The sequence below is a fragment of the Fukomys damarensis genome, unplaced genomic scaffold, assembly GCF_012274545.1.
Source record: "Fukomys damarensis isolate Sample0158 unplaced genomic scaffold, DMR_v1.0_HiC HiC_scaffold_4, whole genome shotgun sequence".
Classification (NCBI taxonomy): domain Eukaryota; kingdom Metazoa; phylum Chordata; class Mammalia; order Rodentia; family Bathyergidae; genus Fukomys; species Fukomys damarensis.
The window spans coordinates 44,012,739-44,028,964 of record NW_022900916.1 but is presented as its reverse complement, the minus strand read 5'-3'; the positions used below and the strand labels follow the sequence as shown (position 1 = coordinate 44,028,964).

Sequence of the window (16,226 nt, the reverse complement as noted above, 5' to 3'; positions counted from 1 at the left end):
CATGCACCCAGTTTTGCTCCTCCCTAATGAGTACTTTTTAATTTTTCAGACTATATCAAAATATCACAAATAAATTTTATAAAATGAAGTAACTACACTTCCAAATTCTTAAAAAATAAACCACTAATGAATTCAGTTATCTCAGCTGAAAATCTTATATATATATTGACTTTAATCTCTGATTTTATTTAAATTCCATACTTATTTCAAATTATTCATAGCTTCAACTTTTTGTGTTCAGTTTTACTATAAGTAAACACAGGCAGTGATTGGCAATTCTGAATTAAACATACTGAATTAAGCTTATCACCCTGTTTCACTCTCCAGATAATTTTAAAGTTAAAATGGATGCGAGTTTTGAAAATTATAAGGGATCGATAAATTAAGGGCTAATTTTTTTCTGTTAAAAAACAGAAAATATTATATATTGTAGTCCAGTACATTAATTTATTAGACTATGCAATTATTATATACATTGGTAAGTTTTACAATCTGAGGGAAATGAAAACACTTTCTTAAAATTACTCCATATGTTTACGTCTTTAAAAAATTCTTACATAACTTAAAACTAATTTAACTTCAGTTCCCATTGCATAGAAATGATACTTATTACTGATAACTGAAAGGATATTTAATGTAACACAGGAACTGTTAATATAACTTCTACACAGTGTCAGTATTTTCATCTGACAGAAAAGGAATCTGGGAACAAATTTTTCTAAAAGTAAATACAAAAACTGAAAAAGAGCTATCATTAAGTGAAAAATTTAAAGCTATTTGCCATCATCTTACTTTGAAGGTAAATTATTCTACAAAGGAAAGTCTCTTAGAGAAATTAATCAGATGAGAATGTACACTTTTTGGTTCCTAGGTCCAGGTATTTTGAAGGAGCGTTGCAGCTAAATCACAGACGATGAAGGGAGAGCAAAGCTGAGCTAGGAGCTTAGCCTATGCTGCCACTACGAGTAGACGAACAACAAAACCCACTACGTTGCTGCTTTCTCGTAGAGTGAACATTCCCTGCCCACAACAAACAAAACCACTCACAGAAACCTCTAGCACCTTCCTAAGTCCCAGGGCTGGAATTAATATCTTCTTTGTTATGGAGCTGAAAGCATAGTGGTCCCATATTTCAACTTGAGAAAAAGAGTCAAAATTTGGGTTAACTGAATATCTCCTGTCAGACTAAACCACACCAAACCAACCCTCAAAAACAAAACAAGAGGAAAAAAAAAAAAAAAGAAAAAGGTGAATGTGCAGTAAAGTTTGAATGTTAGGAAATGTCTTTTCACTAGGGAAAAGTTAATTTTATAAAATAACTTGGGTGAATACACGCTCTTCCCTTCAGGGGATGACAAGGGAGGGGCCACGCCAGCCTGCCCTGCAGCCGAGGGTACAGCAGTACCATTTTATTCCTCGCTTTGGTCTACATTGGAATAAAACAGTAACTGTATATTTTACAATTTTTTTCTACATCAATCCATGACGGCAGCCTACCACTTTAACAAAAAATATGGCTTTTTTTTTCCTTTTTGTGGTTCATTCAACTCCTGTAAGGGCATGCATTACTCACTTCATTTTCTTGAGGTATCTCTTTTAAAGCAAAAATAAAAGAAAAGGAAAGGCTAGGGTTGACTCTGTGAGACCCTTGTATTTATTCACACTTATTGTGCATGACTGTAGACTGGTAAATCATATTAGCAGCCCGTCTCCCCATCAAGCTGCTACTTGCTTTCCAGCCCTGGGAAGGTTCAACAAATCAACAGGAGCACGGAAAACAGAACATCAGTCTAATCTAGTGTTTAAGGTGAAGTTTTCAAACCCAATCTAAGAAGATCTTTAGAGCAAGCAACAAGCTGAAGGGCTCAGAAGGTGGTATTGACAATGAAAGAGTGTTGAAATATTGAGAAGCGCAGCACTTGTGCATTTTTAATAACAAGAGGGTCAACAAGGACACAGCTCCCTCAGTGCCAGGAGCTGCCACTGACTATGGAAATTGCCACACCAGGGCTATAAACGCTTGCAGTTCATCAGCTTTCTTAAACACCCTGAACCCCCTCAGTGGACCTTTAGTCTTGAATTAACAAACCAAAGCAATGAAAGAGGGTGCAGTCTGAATGGCTGGCATTGATCCCCAACTGTGTCAGCACTGCTACAGGCCCTGAAAAACTCTCTCCATTGTCAATAGAAATTGACAAACCTCCTCTCCTAAATAGTGCAGCTGAGCCGGGCGGGCTCCACGCAGCTGTAAAGGGCTCTGCTCTTGGGGCTGGGGAGCACTAACAATAGAACAAGCATGAGCTCTTTGTCAGTCCCAGACTCGGCAATTTTCTAACAAGGATTAAAGTTGTTTCTCCGCAGAGCTGCTGAAAAGAGATTTAGCAACATACCGTGCTTTCTTCATGCAAGTTAAAGAGAAGTAGTTAAGGAATTTCATTACTCTGTTGACTGGTGGAAATACAAAACAAATATATTAAATATGCACAACTCCCTTTTCTGGCCTAACTTATAACATTTTGAGTATGATTCCATTAAATATAACACTTATTGCCTAGGAACAAGCACTTCACGCTTATTTTGGGAGTTTTATTTTTCAAAAGTCCAGCTGCTTGCCACCTGGAATGAGGTCTCAATACATACTAATGCACAATGCCTTTAGACCCTCTGTGGTTGATATTCCTAAATCTGAATCACACGACCCCATAGGGTTTATATATCACGGCTGCTTCAAGTAAATAATTTCTGTCAGAATGCGGCTTCTGATGATGATGGCAAGGTAAAAATAGATGCTTAGCTAGGGCACAAATCTGTGATATATTTTCTGCTTAAGTGTTTAGCTTTTTATCGATTATGAATTGGCACAACTGGATGATATATTTTTTCATCAGCTATATTTATTTATTTATTTTATCAGATATATTTATTTTCTTCAGCTATGCTTGTCTCAATAGGTGAACAAAAGAAAGAAGGAAAGAAGAATGAAAAGAGCCAACACCTTTTAGTGCATTAAAATGTGGTATGGCTAAATTTTCACAATGCATATGTATTTCTTCACTTATTTCAAAAGAAATAAGCTGTTTTATGAGCTGAATCACTGTATTGAAATCAAACAATACCTAGAAAATCTCATCTTAGGAAAGACATACATTTTAAGTGTAAAGCTGAATAAAAGAACAAACAATATTTTAAAAATACTAAAGGCTTACATGGTTGAGAAATATAAGCCATCCTTAGGATCATTTAATGGCTTTAGAGACCAACAAAAAAATCTGCAAACATTGATGCCCTATAGTTTCACCACTATTGTACATTACAAAGGGTAAATACTTCATTATCCATCGAGTGCTGTTTTTGTCAACAGTATGTCTATTTAATTCACTGACTTGTGGCTCTTTTACTCTCCATTTCTAAACACTCAAATATGAATTTTGTATTAACAGTAAGTTTGACATGCCATCAGTCCCGTCCCGACTTGAGGCATCTCCCTGATGCTATCCATTCACAACACACTCCAAAAGCAGAATTTTGAAAGTTTTACGTGTGAGATTTTTGTTGACTTAGAACTGGATAAAGGGAGGTATTTGAGGAAAACCGAAAGTGGCCTATTTACAGCTAAATATTCAGGAAGTGTTCAGCCCAACCAACATCTACAGACATTCTCAACTAGGTCCAGAGATGTTCCTGGGGCTGAGAGGGCAGAGACAGCAGCTGAGGACTGCCAGGTGAACTGGCAGGTGAAGGCATGGGTGGCGGTGGGGGGGCAGTCATAGCCTTTCTTCCGCTACTCCTTGCTTGACCGAACATCTCTGTTTTCTCACCTGTCAGACGGGGGGCACTGTAGGAATCTAGCTTTAACATAAGATTCTTGTGGTCAACAAAAATATTGTGAGCTTAGATTTGACTGTTAGAGAAAAGGCATGAGGACTTGTGATTCTTGTAAAAATGAACCGAAGAAAAAAACAAAATGATCAATCTTTTGGTTTTTATATGCTTCTTCAATATAGCTTTCTTCTTCCAGAATGAAAAAAAATTCAAGTCTAGAGTTTCAGAATTTTCTACTGAGTGTTCTTCTGTTTTTAATTTATGCATTTGGCCTCAATATATATTAGAAAAAAAGTGTAATAAGGAAGAATAAGATTTATAAAGTATTGTTATTTTTATTATCCCACCTCTTCTTCCTTTTCCTCCTCCTCCTCTTTTTTTTTTTCTTTTTTCAGTACTAGCATTTTGATCTAGGTTGATTTAAGATCTTCACATTAAGCTATCTCCGCAACCCTTATTTTTTTAAGTAGTGTTTTGCTAAGTCAGTAAGTTTCCCAGACTGGGCTCAAACTTGCCTCAGTTTTCCAGAGTGCTGGGATTACAAGTATGTGTCACCTTGTTTGGCTTACTATTCATATAAATTCTGATTATAAAGGCATCTAAATTTTTATTTTCCATGGGAAGTTCAAGTGAATGTTCAAATTTTCTTTAGCTCTTAGAATAATCCTGAACTACATATTACTTCCATTTTACTTACCTGGAAGCTAAGTTTACATAGGAAGAAAACTGAGTTTAGAGTAAGTAATTTATTTATTCAAGTTCGTCCAACAAATATATTAAGTGTCAGGGTACAGATTTCTCTCTAGAGTGTCTGTAACTACTATATTATTCTACTTTCCTCTAGGAAATAGTCTGGGTTTATGATCTGTCATTAAAATCCAATTGTAAGGAGTTGTTGGATATTCACAGAAGAAAACTAAGAAAAACAATTATCATTCTTGTAGTTTCCTGAATTATGGCACAGGACGGTCTACAAATTCAGGAGATGTCTTTTGTTTCAAAGAAGCTAAATTTTCTTCCAGGTTGGAGCAATTATCATTTCCAAAGAACAAACACATCTATAACTCCCATAATGTAATGTGTAATATAAGTAATTTTTTTTAAAGAATCACACTCCATGTTAGATAACCAAATGGCTATATTGCATCTCTCTCTTATATATGCTCTTTTAAAGGTTTAAAGTGTCATATCTCCTGTGCATAAAAACACTGGAAAACATTTTATTTATTTTAGTGAAATAATACAATGTGGAGAAAAGATCCTTGGTTCATGTATAGGGACAATATACACTATGTGGTTTTAAATTTTTTTAATGCAGAAGAGAGGAGCATTTAATTCATGCCTTTATTCAATAAAGTCATACTCAGGGTGATTTTCATTTTTAACTCTACCAGGAAGTTTTGAATTCATGAGCATTATCATACTTCTTATGGAAGAGAAAATGTAAAAAGCATCAGCATGGAAGTGTTGGCATATAGTAGGTACCCCCCAAAATGCTTGTTGACTACTGAACAAATGTCTTTATCTTGGTAGTTTCATCATTTCTCCTTTTGCAAGTCCATGACTATAATAACTGGGATAATTCCAGATGAATTAGATTTCCTTCAGTTACACAGAAGATTACATAACATAACAAGACAATTTCCATAAATTGGAAGTTGCATGAGCTGTGGTCAGTCCACTACTCTTTCACTAATCTAAAATTCTCTTCCTTTCAAAATATGGTAAAAGTAATAATACATTTCCCAACACTACACACAGGGTACTAAAATTAATACTGCTCTATATTCTTATCATCAAGTAGGGACTGACTATAAGTTTATTCGGCAGCTCTTCTCCTAGTGCTAAAAAGATTAATGATTATAAACTTAAAATTTCAGATAATCACTTGTATCACCCTCCCCATCCCTACTGCGTTACTGATGACAGGATGTATGCTGGCCTGGCTGTTTTTGGGTGATTCAGGGGTCAATCCACACCAGTTTGAGAAAGGTATATCTTTTAAGAATTATTCATTTGGGGACTATGACCTTTTCATCTAGCTGAATCAATCATTCTGAATACTGTATATAAGATTTTGGTTATCTCTGCTTTAAATCAACAGCCTATGTTCTCATGAGTTATAGTGAACCCATGCAGCTGATATTAAATGGTACAATTTAAGTTTCAAGATAAAACCTAGGTCACTAAATGGGTTGTTATGTCTTTCCACTTCAGTTTTCTTACAAAAATGGGGAACACTTAAAAACTGCTTTTTGAGAGTGCCACAGGTCTTGGAATAGTCAACTGCCTCTGTCTCTAAGTTGTGATGCACTGCTGCAGGAATTATTTTGCAGCAAACTGAATGAGCCACATCTCTGCCACATATTAAGCTTCTCTATACTTGTGGATTCTCTGTCTGTCATTCCTTCAGCCTGGACTTCTATTTTCAGTGCCATCCCTGGCCAGATTCATGTTAGCCTTTTAGAGTCAGGTCATACATTATCTCTCTTCTATGAAACCAGTACTATTTCTTTTTCTTTTTTGGCGCCGGGGATCGAACTCAGGTCTTTGTGCTTGCAAGGCAGGCGCCGGAACCACTGAGCTAACTCCCCAGCCCACCAGTACTATTTCTTACCAGGGAGAATTAAGTGCTCCTATATTTTTGGCTTCTTGCACTCTATCCAGGTGTCTGTAAGGTTATGGCATAATGTAGTATGTCTGTTTTAATCTGCTGTGAGTATCCACAAGGCATTAACTGACCTCTCCTTTTACTGGTATCTTCATTCCTTAGCAAAATGTTCAGCGCACAGCATGTATTACATATTTGTTGAAGGATTAAATGTTTGTAACTATTTGTAAATATAAATGGTATATATAAAAACATTTTATATTTTGATATGCATTTTATTTATATTTTAGACACCTACAGAACTCCTATATTATATATATGTTACATATAAAATATAAAAATAATGGCAGGGCAGCTTTTCAATAGGAAAAAGATGTTTAGTAAAGCTAAATTCATTATTGACTGAAATCACATTTTATTAATAGAAACAATTTATAGATGTTTAATTGTAGAAATTATTAGAAAAGAAACACCACCACTGGCTACAGAAACAATATAGGTCTAAAATGGAGCTTAAAATGTGACAGTCTCATTCATTTTAGGTGATGAGTTAAAAAAAAAAGCAGTACTACAAATTAATACATTTCCAGATCTATCTCGGTGGGTGATCCCATCCTCGAGACACTCCAGGCTCAGGTGCTGCTTTTTCAGTGCTGCGTGGTCCTCTAAAGCCCAGTGTGTGCTTCTGTGGGTGTTGGGACACCCACTCCTGATGGATCTTGGGCTGGGGCCGTATTTGGGGACATGGCTGGCTATGCTGCATGCACATTTTCACTACTTAGTGACTTGTCCTGGGTACATTCTCTACTTGTTTGATTTGTGAGCTGCTTTTACAGAAAGGCAGAAAAGTATAGTTGCTGTGGGAATGCTCATTCTCTCTGAGGGAGTATCTTAGTTTTTGGGCAAAGGACCCAAGACAGCCAGGTATGGTTGAGTTTGAGGCTAGTCTGGGCTGCAAAGTGAAGTCAAGTGCAGCCTTAACTACATAATGAAACCCTTTCTCAATCCACCCTGCAAAAGACCCCCCAAACCCACCCCAAACCCAAACCTAAACCAAAACCAAAGCAAACCACATGACGATGATGGTGATAATGACAATAACAGCAAAACAACCACCACCACCACCACCACCCCAGGGCAGAGACATTGAGAAAATGTGGTCTGAAGTCAGCGTATTTGATATTACAAGTACTGGTACTAGGTACAAATCAGATTGATACTCAATTTTTGGCAAATTTCCAATAACTTGAAACAGAAGTAAGTAACATGGATGATCACTGTCATTTATTTGAAAGGATATATGGTTTTAATTATTTGTAGTATTTTCATTTGAAAAAAAAATCTGTGAGTAACCTATTATGTAGGTAAAAAAGTGAAACATTAAGTGGCAATTAACCATTTCTTATGAAGAGCCATTTAGTTATCAGAATGTAAGCTCCTCAGGTCAAGAATTTGGTCTATCTTGTTTAATACTGTGGTTCCAGCAGCTAGCACAGTGAATGATCTTTAGAAATCTTTAATAAACCCTAGTTGGATAAAAAATAATAAAAGGAGTTCTCTCTGTTCTAATTAGAACCCTATGGCATCACTGTGACACATGTATCAAACAATGTGGGACAAAGCCAGTCCCTCACACCCGAATCATAACATTTACCACCATGCCTTACACAAGGTAACTGAATGGTGAAATATTTGTTTTCTAGACTCTTTACATGTAAAACATCATTTGAATAGATATTCTCCATCAATAAACACATATGAGTAGGACTAATAAGAAAGCCAATAAAAATGTGGACTATATAGGATCAAAATTATAGAAGTCAGTAAAGCAAAAGTATTAGAAATCATTATTATTAGCATGCATAAAAAGAAATAAGACTTGAAGGAATCTTGTTCAGCCACATTCAAATACTGATTCCTATTCCTGACTCTGCATCCTCAGCATGACTGAGAACACTGTGACAAATTTCAAAGGGCAGCCACATAGATGATTAAAGGACTAGAAACAGGGCCTGTGAAGAAAAGTTAAACAAATAGGGATTATTAATCCCAGAGTAGACAAGTATGACAGGTGCCTTAATAACTGTCTTCATATATAGGAAGGATTATTACCTAGAGGATGCTGGCTGCCTGCTTTTTGTTCTCCAGTGAGAGGAAAGGGGGAAATGGGTTTAAAATGCACTATAAAGAATTTGGATAGGGAGGGATAAAAAATTTCCTTTTTTCAAACCAAATATTTTGCTCACATTAAGATAGTGAAATTTGGATGGTTCTCATATGGAGTTGGGCTGAGATCAGGAACTATAATGGGTCTCTTTAGAATGGTTATGTTCTTTAAAAAATATATAATTTCCTGTCAATGCATTCAATAAACACACTGAATGATGGTTTAGCCACAGAAGCTTCTTCCTTCCACAGATGTCTTTTAGTTGGATTTAGTCAATAGTGGAAACCTAGCTGCCACTGCTGTGCCCACGTGTGAATAGTGCTGACCCTGCGGAGGGGGCTGCAGAGAGGACTCAAAAAGGAGGTGGCTCACAGAGGGGAGTACAAAAAGCCACTGTAGGAAATGCCCTTAAAGCCTTATGTGTTACCAGCTTATGAAATTAGGACCGAAGGAAAGGAGAGTAGTAGCTGCCTGCTCTACGAAAACAATGCACTGGTCAACTCCTAGACACGCTGGTCTCAGGGGAGGTCTAGGCATTCTCATTAGTAAGTCACTCATGGCCAGCTGAAGTGCAGGCATGCAAAGTCCCCAGGGTAAAGCCAGGTGCTACGGGGCACAGTCAGAATTTCCAGACCACCTTAAGGTGAAATTTTGGAAATGTTCAACATGTTGCTTATAATCTAATGTTTATAAATGTGCTAGTGATAATGTTCTAATTACTTTAGTAACTATTAAGTCTCTCGCCTGTGTGGATGAATGCAAGTGCATATTTCTGCAGTTGCAATTCAGAAAAAAAAATCTCAATGAATATGAAAGTTTGGTCATCTTCTGTTCCTTGATGGCAATTTTACCATTGCTAAGAGAGCTTATTAGGTGATCAACATTTTTTTCTTATTCAAGGAAAAATTTCCAATCAGTTTGCATGTGGAATTTTAAAAAATTGTGAGCACAATTAAAGGTGAGTTGAGGCTCTAGTGAAAATCTAAAGAGCATCGCAAATCTGAGCACTGCTCAGCTTTTGAATTGCTTTTCTACTTCTCAGTTCTTTTAAATGGTTTTCTATGGCAGGAACATTTTTCTTAATTAGTCACAGCTAATTAGTGTTCTGGCATAGACAAGTAATCAGAAATGTCAGAGCTGTACGGCTACATCTCCCTAATCCTTTGATAATAATTTAGCCTCCTGGGAGGGCCCCAAGCTGCGGTAAGTAGTGACTGACAATAAGGCAAAATTAGGTGGGCAGCAGACCATTAGGATAGAAAAATAAAAAGCACTACCAAATCCTGCTGAGCACCATCAGGCAACTAACTGCACTGCCAGATGAGGTGCCTGTTTAAGCCTGTGTTGTTAATTAGCTGATTCTACCAGACCTGCCACATATGTCCAGGTGCCTCATGCAAAGATGTGTATTTCTGGGAATGTGCCAAATGACAATTGTGTTCCATGATCACATTTCAAGAATCTAAGTAAGAAGTCCACATATTTCTTGAAGATTCTTTTGAATTATCAAAGATATAAGATCAACAAGCTACAATACATTTTCTTGTTGAGTTTCTTTTAGGCAATTAGGCACGCTTATCTCAAGTTTCTCAGGTTTTAATTCAACAGCAGCTTAGATTCAAATAAGGGCCTTTGGCCTCTCTGAACAGCGTCTGGACTTGCCAAAGCTATTTTGGCATACACCATACATCAAAAGTAGATCCTTTTATAAATTCTTACACTTACAAATAATAACATTAAAATGAGGATTATTAACTCAAATGAGCCAGACAGCTATAATTCTGTAATCTGAGAGGTTTTAAAGAGAAACAAACTTTGAGGGGGGTAAAAAAAACACAAGGAGCAAGCTCTGTATAGCATTTCCTGAGGCAGATGAGAAAATATAGAGAACAGGTTTGATTATGAGTATTGTAAAAGAGATCAGACAACTTCTGTAGGAGTATAAATGTATAGGTAAAACAAAGCAGGAATATATATACCACCAGAAAAACAACAACAAAACCCCAACATCTGGAAAGCAGTGTGTTAAAATAGCTAACTCTCATGCTAAAATATGTGAGATATGAGGTGAATAGATGTTACTTCTAGAAGATACTTAACAAATAGATTATTCAAGCTCTTAAATCTACTTTTACAGTACTGAACTATATAATTAGGTATCAGGGCAGAAATATAACAATATAACAATATTTATAAATAATCCCAAGCAGTCTCAAATACATCATTAAACTTATTATCTAGCCCTTTGTATTGATGGAAAAGAAAAATAACGATTATGATACATGGGTAATATTAGTATTTACTTTTGACTGTTGACAGAAAAATCATGGTTGGGCATAAGAGACCAACAGTCAATGTTTTATACTTGTGTGCTTTTTACATAGAAACCAAAACCAAAAACAAAAACAAAACATACTGTGTAATGGTAATCTATATTAATTTAGTCTACAAGCAAAACTGTGTAACAATTTGAAAGAGAAAGATCAATTGAACAGAACTGCCATTTTAAAATTGACATTCACATAGAGAATATATCTAATTCATAGAATTGTAAGTAATGAAAGAGGGCAAAGATAGTCTTCCATTTTACTGGGATCTAGCCTATGTTGCTAGTAAAGAGGTCAATTACATAGACATAAAACCTCACCCAAAGAATACGACTGAAAAAGAACACTGTCACTTTTAAATACACATGACCAAGAGTATTGTGGAATGTTTTACCTAATTGTCCTGCCCATTCATGTTTTGTTGATTTTGACTATTTGCTGGAAAACAGCAAAGTAATACACTGAATCTTTAAGAGTAATGCTAATGTTACCAGAGATAAATAAATTTACATGAAAAAGCTTGCTTCATTTCTTATTTGGCAGTCCAGAAACAAATAAGGGAATATAAGTGCAAAATTAGTTTTCTTTTAGAAGCATATTCACTTGTAATTTTCCATTTCTTTTTTTTAACCATAGTGTAAATGAACCCACTTATATAGTTTAGGTCAATTTGCTTGAAATGTCCACTTTTGAGATTTCTTAGTAGGAAGTAAGATTTTTTTTCAGAGAAAGTCCTTAGAAATACTTTACGGAACACTGTTTGGATGAATATATCTGATTAGCTAGCATTTAAAGAACTACTTTTAATTTTACAAGTCATCATAGCAATATTTAAAGAAAATTCCATTGAGATGAAACTCCTCAACAATTAAATATTTAATCAGGTTATAACACGAGAATGTTTAATCTGCATGATTTACCAATAATATACTGCACCCTAGTGTGGCTTCCGCAACATGAAATCTATGTGATTATTTCAAAGGTTCTCGAGATGGGCAATGCCCAATACATGTACAAAGGGTTGCTGAGTTAGGCAAGGTTATTACAGCATTTATCTCAGAAAATAAAATCCACACTGTAATGTTCTTGGACCTTGGATGACAGAGGGTACTCTTGCGGCAGAAGCCAGTTTTGACTTCTAACACAACACCACTCTCTAGCCCAGAGGAGCACAACTTTGCGGGAATGTCCCCAACACCTTTCCTGACACTCGTGTCCTGGGGCTTGTGGCGTAGGGCCTGACACCTAGAGGAGTGAGCATTCATTGTGCCTGGAAAGGAGCTCCACAGATGACTTTAAAAATGGAAGCAAAGGATTAGAAAACCCTTGTCACACGTTCATATTGACGTTAGACAACTTGAAGATGGTTTTGACTTGAAAATAGTTTGAAAAGACTTGTGGCAATGGTTTCTATGTTTAAAAAGGAATCCTGGGTAAGAGAAATTGCCTACAAATCAGATCCCTGCCCCAGCATATCTCTGATTTTTCCTACTACAGGAGAGCTACCTTTAGATTTTTCCTACTCAGACAGGGCACTGATATTAATTGAAAGTAAATGTAACATCAAGGTTTTAAACTTAGTATTATGTGTTAGTACTATGCCACCTCACAGGCAAAGAGAACCTCTGTTTTAATATCCTGATCACCTGGAGAAGTGAGGCATGAAAATAAAGAATATGAGTTCCAACTACTGTTCTAAACTTGGGTTTCAGGACAGTGGTGGTAGATATACAAAATGTCACATGGAACAACTATTTTTTTTTTTCCATCTAGAACTTTATTTTTTTTTTCCAGCTTTAATTGAGTTAATTGATACATTTTAGGGATACAGTATAGACTCTTTTCTATTTATCTACTGAACTTGCTATTACTTCTTAGCCGGGACACCTTGCTTCCACTTGGCTATCACAAAAGAATTTAAGAATTGCTACCTTGAGCCACGAGACTCTTTATGCAACTGACTTAATTTCTGTCACCTCTGCTAAAAACAGTCATGAAAAGAATTATTGGTTTAAAACCTGGAAGGGTTCAAAAACCATTTGAATTTTCCAGTACTTTTACTTATGTATGCTGTGGAAAATAACCTGTGTCTGGAACAAATGACATAAACTTTTTAAAATTATCCAGACAACTAATGGCAGTACTGTGGTTGGAACTGAGGTTTCTGGATTCTCAGTCCTGGGCTATTCTCAAAGGACTATTTTATTGTTTCGAATTTTGTAATTCTTGAAGTATGGTTGAGACAGCAAGAGCTTTGATAAGTGGACTTTGAAGAGAGTCAGTTTCAAAGCTTGACGTTTAATAAGTCACTTATCTTTTCTCAGTATAAGTTTCTTTAACTTAAAAATAGGATAAAGTAGGGATGATGGCCAGAAGTTTGGGAATGATACAGGTAAAGCACCTAGCACATTTTCTGGTATATGGAGGCACCCAGGGAATAGGAGTGGGGACAGCTAATACTATTTTGGTATTTGTGGAGGATTAGGGATGCATCTTCAACTCAGTTATGTTTGTTAACGGCATAGAGCTGCCATCATTTATTTATAGTATTTGAAGTTATTTCTGTTTTAAGCAGAAAGCCTTTCATAAGTTTGACTACTTATAGGGTAAAAGAGAATTCCTTTATATGTATTTTTTTTAAAGCAAATATAGCCAGTATTTTATTTAAATCAGTTGTTAAATCACAGTTTATTCAAGTGAACATAATGCAACATTGTTCTTAAAAGGGGCACAAATACGATGCGGACACAATCCAGTATCTATCAAAATACCATTTGGAAAGCAGAAAACTTGACTCGTTTCATTCTGTGGGCGAATGCGGTCCAACATATAAGAGCAGAGTCAAAAACTTACAACAGTCAATTATTTTCTATATAACATGAAAAACATGTATTTTATTATTACTTTTAACTTTACTATTTCAGAATTTGACAGAAAAGTTTAATTTATCCTATCTGTGGCTTTAAGATTACACAGATTTTCATCATTTCCCTCTAAAGTGCTCTGAGGTTAAGAAGCAAAACAGCTCTTCCATGGAGGCTGGCAGAAGAGCAGTGTAGGATATTCCAGCTACAACTTTCATGGTGTCTGGCTATGCAGGTTATACATGAAGAATGTTATTGTTGATGTTTCAAGTTGTCCCAAAGCGCTAGACACACATTTAGGGCAACTGTCTTTTTAATTTTTTTGGCCATTTAACTGATCACAAATTTTAGAGCTATGGACATCATAAGTAGTTAGGGAAGGTTTCACAGACTTATCAATAGCCTCTTCTAGAAAGAAGATTGTTTAGAACACGTGAGTTCTTTTTAAAGGGTTTAGGCCAGGATCAGTATCTTTTCTTTCTCCTTCCCCCCCGCTTTGTTTTTGGTACACATTTACAGTATACAGTAAATGCATTTATTGTGGGGAGTTTGTACATATACATAACACATCTTAATTCTTTTTTCATCCCCTTCTCCCCTACTTCTGCTCACGCCAACTCTTGTTCTCCCTCCCATTTTCAAAAGCTCTATATTTCCATTTTTAATCCAGTTATCTCTTTTTTTCCCATCCTTATTCCCTCCCCTCTCTGTCCTCTCCAGAATAAATGTCTTGCCGGCTCATTATTTTATATAAAAATAGTGTTAGATCTGATAAGTGTATTTCATCTAGGTAAATGCTGCGACATTCTCTAAGAGTTAAGCCTTCATACTGCATGAGCAGAAAGTACGGCTACGGGTCCCTTATCGGAGTTGATCAATAATAATGATGTGTGTGTGTATGTTTTCTTCTGCATCTGAACTCAGGCGGATCAATTTACTTACTTGTATAGGAAGTACTCTAATTGGAATAACAGAAAGTTTGTCATGATGTTGAGTGCAATTGTTCTGTTCAATCTTTTATCTGTAATAGGCTAAGGTTGCTAACAGCATATTTAGGGTCATTATTTTCAACTGTTTCTTGACACCTAACAATATTATTTTAAGCTCCAGCCAAGTGGATTTCCAATAATTATATAATGTCTCTCAGTAATGATCTGTTGCTTAAGATACACATTCTACTTTACCTTTCAACACATACTTGATAACCTCTCATTTACTAACTGTAATTGAAGCAAATTCAGTCTTGGCTAATTAGGGGCTCTTTGTATCTCCTCATACACATTATTCTTGATAACATATCAATGGAATTAGGGTCTATTTTTATTTTAATTAAAGTAACAAAAATGTGCAACTTAAGTATTAGAATGTTTAAGGACATTACAATTATTTTACAAATAACAAGTCCAGTGTTCTACTGGGGTATGTGAAGTGACAAAACCTTCAGGACTAAAACACCATAGTTTGGAAGCAAACTGACAGTCATACTGGATGCTTAGGTATCAGAAGAGAAGTATAAATAAGCAGGACATCAAACTAGTGCATTATTTGAATGCTGGCCTCTTTGGAAGTAATTTAGTCCACTCCATTTGTTACTGTTGTCACATACATGTTCTTACAAAAAAGTTCACAAAGGAAGAGGAGTTTCAGTGGGGTAAAAATTTTTACATTTGTTATGAACTGATGGCAAGAACAGTTAAACTTTGTAGGTCACTAATAGGTCCTCCAGATAAAGAAATGAAGATGTTAAAAAAAATCCTGTTTCCCATTCCCCATTCCCAAGAAATCTATCTCCAAGGGTCTATTTCCAGGATTTCTCTAGCTTATTTTCACCATAGAATAGGTGCTTTCACTATACTGGGAGGAAACACAATAGAAAAAACGTCAACCCAACTTTTGTTTCTGTTCAACATTTTTGAAAATCACCACATAAGCAAAAAAAGTAAAAGAGAACTTGGAAAAGAAACATATGCTTACAGAGCAATAGCAAATGGAAGGAAAAGTTGCTAATATGGTTTCAGTATTTTGTAAAAGAGCCAGCTGGATGGATGATAATTTTTCTACCCCTGCAGGGCATCAAAGCTTTTAGGAAATCATTCTTTTCACACATATTAACACTTAGCTTATTAAAACAGATGATACTTTTATTGTAAAATGGCCCGGGTAGAGGCTGGAAACATAAAGTCAGAAAGATAAGATTCGTTTTGACCACCCAATCTGACAACAGTGAACACGGACAGGACAGACCATGGTGGGTATGATGACGTCGAAGACCTTCTGTAACTGCCACAGCTGGACTGTCACCAGAAAGCCCGTGAATTGCTGTTATGAAAACATTTGCAGTAACTTGCATAATTAAATGAAACTGCTGGAAAAGCATTTCTAAAATGCAGAGAAGATGTACATAAATAAATACACTTTGAAGCAAGCAAATACTG

The 16,226-nt window shown here is 35.9% G+C and overlaps 1 protein-coding gene and 1 long non-coding RNA gene across 22 annotated transcripts in view; one reads left to right on the top strand and one right to left on the bottom strand.

The window, feature by feature from the left end:
- Cadps2 (calcium dependent secretion activator 2) overlaps nucleotides 1-16,226 on the bottom strand; it is a 554,060-nt gene that overhangs the window by 8,734 nt on the left and 529,100 nt on the right. The gene's annotated exons all lie outside the window — the stretch shown is intronic.
- Nucleotides 1-16,226, top strand: part of LOC117283984 — a 47,303-nt gene that overhangs the window by 7,865 nt on the left and 23,212 nt on the right. The window lies entirely within an intron of this gene.